The sequence below is a fragment of the Muntiacus reevesi genome, chromosome 1 (genome assembly GCF_963930625.1).
Source record: "Muntiacus reevesi chromosome 1, mMunRee1.1, whole genome shotgun sequence".
NCBI classification, from domain to species: Eukaryota; Metazoa; Chordata; class Mammalia; order Artiodactyla; family Cervidae; genus Muntiacus; species Muntiacus reevesi.
The window spans coordinates 140,323,297-140,329,296 of NC_089249.1; positions in this window are offsets into that span (position 1 = coordinate 140,323,297).

Sequence of the window (6,000 nt, forward strand, 5' to 3'; positions counted from 1 at the left end):
GCCGGTGGTATTGAAACTCTCCCCTTCTCCTCACCTGACAAGCCCCTACTGAACTGAGCTGTCACTTCTGTGAAAACTTCTTTGACACCAAGCTCTGCAGAATTGATTGCTCCTCCTTTGATTCCCTCTAATTCTCGTTTCTTCTCATAGCATTGATTATCAATTGGGAAATCATGTCTTCTCCCCCTTACTGGTTCTCATTAGGTCCACCGAACACCTGTAGCCTTAGGACATTCTTAATAAACTGAAAAACCTGTGAAGCAGAATCTCTGGAGGTGGGCTAGGTCCTGGAATGAACATTTTACAGACACCCCAACTCCATGAGTCTTATGAACTGCTGCTCCCCAGAGTGGTAACTCACTTATCCGGATCTCTGGCATTTAGTTCAGTGCCTACACTCAATAGAGTCTCAGTACCCAGGAAGGGCCATGTGACTTCTCCTGTGTCACCAACAAGTAAACATCTCAGAAAAATAGTCATTTGCCCAACTAATGTGTGCAAACCTGGGCCTTCAATGGCAGGCTCTGGTATTAGGGAGTCTGGTGTTAGAATGTTTACACACATATATCCTGGTATATGATGGGCCAATTAAAGCTTGTTGTCTGATGAGAGACTATTGAGTTGCCCCAAAAGTTTGAGTTGTTCATAAGATGGTATGGAAAAGTCTGAACAAAATTTTTGGACAACTCAATCCTAATCCTTAATGCTTCCCCTGCATTTAAGTACAATTGCTGTAGCATCAGGGCTTCCCTGGTGGCTCAGGGGTAAAGAATCTGCTTGTGAGACAGGAGACACAGCAGGTTCAATCCCTGAGGAAGGCATGGCAACCCACTCCAGTACTCTTGCCTGGGAAATCCCATGGACAGAGGAGCCTGGCAGGCTACATCCGTGGGGTTGCAGAGTGGGACATGGCTGAGATGACTGAGCATGCACTCATGCCCTACCATCAACTCCTCTCAGCACCAGTTGACTTTTCTAGGGAGTGGGGGTAGGGGGCAGCTGATTAGAATTGGGTGGGCTTATAACATTAAGTAGCCAATCTGTAGCACCCAAGGCATGGCAAAAAGATGAACTAAGTCAAGCAAATTTTCATTCTCAAAAAGTTTAGGGAAAATAAGAGAAAAAAGCAGTTAGGAGTTGTAGTTGAAACTAAAGATATGAGAAGTCCCTTAAAGGGGACATGAATCCCATAAGACACATTACAGGAAATCTATCACTATAAATACATATACAGAGATATATATATATAATTATACATAAACATTTTTACATATACATACACTATATATAGCCATATATGTGTATGTGTGCATGGATGCATATATGGTCATATAGCATGGTAGCTAAAAGCATGGAGTTTAGAATCAGAAAATCTGGGTTCAGATCCCAAGGACGGTAATTATTAGCTGTATTAATTATTAGCTGTGTCATCTCTTGACTTCTCTTACGCTTCAGTTTCTTCATCTGTACTTTGTAAACAGTGATAACCAAAGTTTTTGAGAAAAGTCATATAAAGTACCTGCTATGTAGAAGCACTCAATAAAAATGGGGATGTCCGCAAGCTGAAGCTATGAGGGCACAAATGTTATGAAGGAGTTAAGAAAGCTGAGCAGAGAAAAAAGAGTGGAGAACACAGAACATGTGGCCCGAGAGAGTTCAACCCCAAGACTCAGAACCAACTTAGTTTCAGACCTTTCCCATTGGAGTTCAAATCTACGTGTTCTATTAAGACTCTTTTCCCCCTCCTTTGTCTTGATGTAATTCTAAGGATCAAGTCCAACCATCCATGCTTACAGAAAGGACACTATTGATTGTAGGGCTATTTGAACTACAAAACAAGAAAAAGACTGGTAAGTGGGCCACAACTGTCCAGAAGACCTGAGACCACCATGAAACCTTTCTGATAGTTTAATTGCCCTGTACTCCTTGCTTATGATCTAACTAGATGCCTGTTCATTATTTGTTTCCTCTTCATAAGCTCCTTAATGTGCAGGCTTGTCATTTTCGTTATAGCTCTGTTCTCCTTCTTCATGCTTCTCAAAGTGTGGCCTACAGGCTTCTCCAGCAGAATCATCCATCAGGGACTGTGACTGCCTTATTCACTGCCACACTGTCAAGCACAACTCTAATTCTGGACCCAGAGTAGAAACCCAAGAAATGCTGTACCAAAGAATCTTTAAAAATTAGCAAAATCCATGAATCATTAACTCTGTGCAAAGAGTAGCACTACAATATTATTCTTTGATTGCTAAAGAATGGACAGAGATTCCTCATCAAATTGGCTGCTTGTCCCTATTTTGGAAGGTACTTCAGTGAGAGACCACCTCTTGGTACTCATGAGCCAAGCTTCTCACCACAGAAAACCTCCAGGTCAAACGGTTTTGAGGAATTCTTGGTCAGATTTCCAAAAAATGTGGTATGGAGATTCCAAGCCACCACAATTCCCCTTTGCATGCTCTGAGGTGGAAATGAGGCCAAGTTAACAACAAATCCTCAGCCTAATGCTGCTGGCATGCTTCCCATTCAAAATTATAACTGGCTGCAAAATATATAGAATCTGTGAACTTAGGGAGCCCGGGAGAATAGAATCAGTAACTTCAAGGGCAGAAATTAGCACGCACTCACTCATTAACTTCTATAAGAATTCAAAGCATGGATCCTGGGACACAAAGCCTCCCTGGTTTCCATACTCCTCTTGTTGATTTTAGTAGTCATCAGATTTCCCATTCCCCTTAAAACTGGGAGCTAGCCATGAAAGAGTAACAGTAGTAGATATAGGTAACCAAGACCCTCCCAAAGGTAGGATACCATCTATGGCATACAACATAACATTTCTTGAACTCTTAGTGTGTTTCCTATGTTCTATCATTTAATCTTCAAAACAGAGAAGGTGAGTACGATTTCATACACAGGAAAACTGAGGCTTGAAAGTTAAACAATTGGCCCAGAGTTATAGGTCAATAAGCAGTAAAGCTGGGCTCGAAATCCAGGTTTGTATGATTCCAAACTCTCTTGCTGCTCTGTTGTATGCCTCTCTGAATGAAAAAAAGAAAGAAAATAATAATATTTGAAATCCATAGATTTTAGCCTAAGAAACATCCTTATTTCTAAGGCAACAATTTTTTTCCTTTTAATTTCAGCTAGCATCTATTGAGCACTTGCAAGGCACCAGTGATTTTACTGGGTGCTAGGGCTACAGATGAATAAGATTGGTTGTCCTGAAGAACTTTATCATTAGTGGGAAAGTTGGAAAATTTAAGAGGTAATACTGCATACAGTAAGTGCTTCGGGGCCTTTGCACTTGCTGGTCCCTGTGTCTTGAATGTTCTTCTCCCAGATATCTGTATTTCACTGTCAAGAACGGTGAAGTCTGAGATTTTCCACTGCTTGCAAGCCAACAAATCAGCCTACCATAGCCTCACCTCTGCTGGCAGAAGACACACCTCTGGGGTTAGAGAAAAAGGACTTTGTTACTCACAGCAATAGCAGTAGCCTGAGTGCCTGCATTTGTGCTAGTTCTCCAACCCCTAATTCTCTGCTGTGACATGAAGAGGGCCTGTAACACCTGCACACATCGAGTACCACTAAGAAGAGGAACCCCAAGCCTTATAACCCAAATCTTATTATAATAAAATGCAAACAAAACTGCCCTTTGTCCCAAAGGAAGATATCTTTAATATACTTGACAGAAAGCAACTTTTCCCTAGGCTCTGAAGAAAAGACACTATCTCTACCTATCAAGGCTGTTCACTAAACATCTTTGAAATTTTTGTGTAGAAAAACAGGACAGATAGTGCCTTGCCCACAGGCAGGCAGAAGTACAAGAACTCCACAGAGAGTTATCTCCCCACATTACTTTTTCTCTAGTCTGGACTCAAATATGAGGTGGAAGGGGCCTTCTCTCACTATTCCATTTAAGATTATAACCCCTATAAACCCCTCTCTGGAAACTCTCTATAACCGATCTCTCTATTGTACTTACACCATTTAGCATAATATATATTTACTTACTCCTTGGAAGGAAAGTTATGACCAACCTAGATAGCATATTAAAAAGCAGAGACATTACTTTGCCAACAAAGGTCCATCTGGTCAAGGCTATGGTTTTTCCAGTGGTCTTGTATGGATGTGAGAGTTGGACTGTGAAGAAAGCTGAGTGCCGAAAAATTGATGCTTTAGAACTGTGGTGTTGGAGAAGACTCTTGAGAGTCCCTTGGACTGTAAGGAGTTCCAACCAGTCCATTCTAAAGGAGATCAGTCCTGGCTGTTCATTGGAAGGACTGATGCTGAATCTGAAACTCCAGTACTTTGGCCACCTCATGCGAAGAGTTGACTCATTGGAAAAGACCCTAATGCTGAGAGGGATTGGGGGCAGGAGGAGAAGGGGACGACAGAGGATGAGATGGCTGGATGGCATCACTGACTCGATCTGCATGAGTTTGAGTAAACTCCAGGAGTTGGTGATGGACAGGGAGGCCTGGCATGCTGTGATTCATGGGGTCGCAAAGAGTTGGACACGACTGAGAGACTGAACTGAATTGAACTGATATTTACTTATTTTGTTTATTGGAAATTTCATAGAGGCAATGCTTTTTATGTGTTTTGTCAATATAGTCTCAGTGTCTAAAATAGTACCTGGCATGGAGTAAGTGTTTGAGAAATTGTTGTTGAATGAATGGATATAATATGGAATGCTCTAAAGAAGGAGGTTTTGCATCAGGTACAATGGGAGGGACAGTTAACCTAAGCTAGGAGGGAGGTCAGAGAAGTTTTCTAGAGGAGATGTCATCTGACAAGTGTCACCAAGGAGAAGAGGGGTCACTCAGGCATAAAAAAAGCGTCCCTGGTAAAGAAAAGCATTACAAATGTAAAAAGACCAAAACAATGTGAAGAAAGGATCTGTAAATTTCAGATTTCTACGGCATTAAGTGGGAAGGAGCAGTGGCCAAGGTCATTGGTGAGGACATGGGCCTTGGGCCTTGGTCAAGAGACTTGGAAATTCTTCCATGAGGGATGGGGAGTCACAGAGGATTTTAGGTGGAAGAATGACATTTTAGAAAGATCACACTATATACAGTTCTTTGGGCTTCCCAGGTGGCGCTAGTGGTAAAGACCCCACCTGCCAATGCAGGAGATTTAGGAGACGTGGGTTAGATCCATGGGTCAGAATAATACCCTGGAGGAGAGCGTGACAACCCACTCCAGTATTCTTGCCTGGAGAATCCCGTAGACAGAGGAGCCTCTTGAGCTACAGTCCATGGGGTAACAAAGAATTAGACATGACTAAAATGACTTAGCACACAGGGATAATTCTTTGGGGGACTGATTTAAGGCAAGGACTCTTGAGTCAGACACGTTGACTGAACTAAATTTGTTGTTGTTCAGTCACTCAGTCGCGTATGACTCTTTGCGACCCCTTGGACTGCAGCACGCCAGGCTTCCCTGTCCTTCACCATCTCCTGGAGCTTGCTCAAACTCATGTCCATTGACTTGGCGATGCCATCCCACTATCTCATCCTCTTTTGTCCCCTTCTCCTCCTGCCTTCAATCTTTCCCAGCATCAGAGTCTTTTCTAATGAGTCGGCTCTTCATATCAGGTGGCCAAAATATTAGAGCTTCAGCTTTAGCATCAGTCCTTCCAATGAATATTCAGGACTGAATTCCTTCAGGATTGACTGGTTTGATCTCCTTGGAGTCCAAGGGACTCCCAAGAGTCTTCTCCAAAACCACAGTCCAAAAGCATTAACCCTTTGGTGCTCAGAGTTCTTTACAATCCAACTCTCAGATCCACACATGACTACTGGAAAAACCATAGTTTTACTATACAGATCTTTGTTGGCAAAGTGGTGTCTCTGCTTTTTAACATGCTGTCTAGGTTTGTCATAGTTTTTCTTCCAAGGAGCAAGCATCTTTTAATTTCAGGGCTGCAGTCACCATTTGCAGTGATTTTGGAACCCCCCAAAATAAAGTCTGTCGCTGTTTCCACTGTTTCCCCATCTA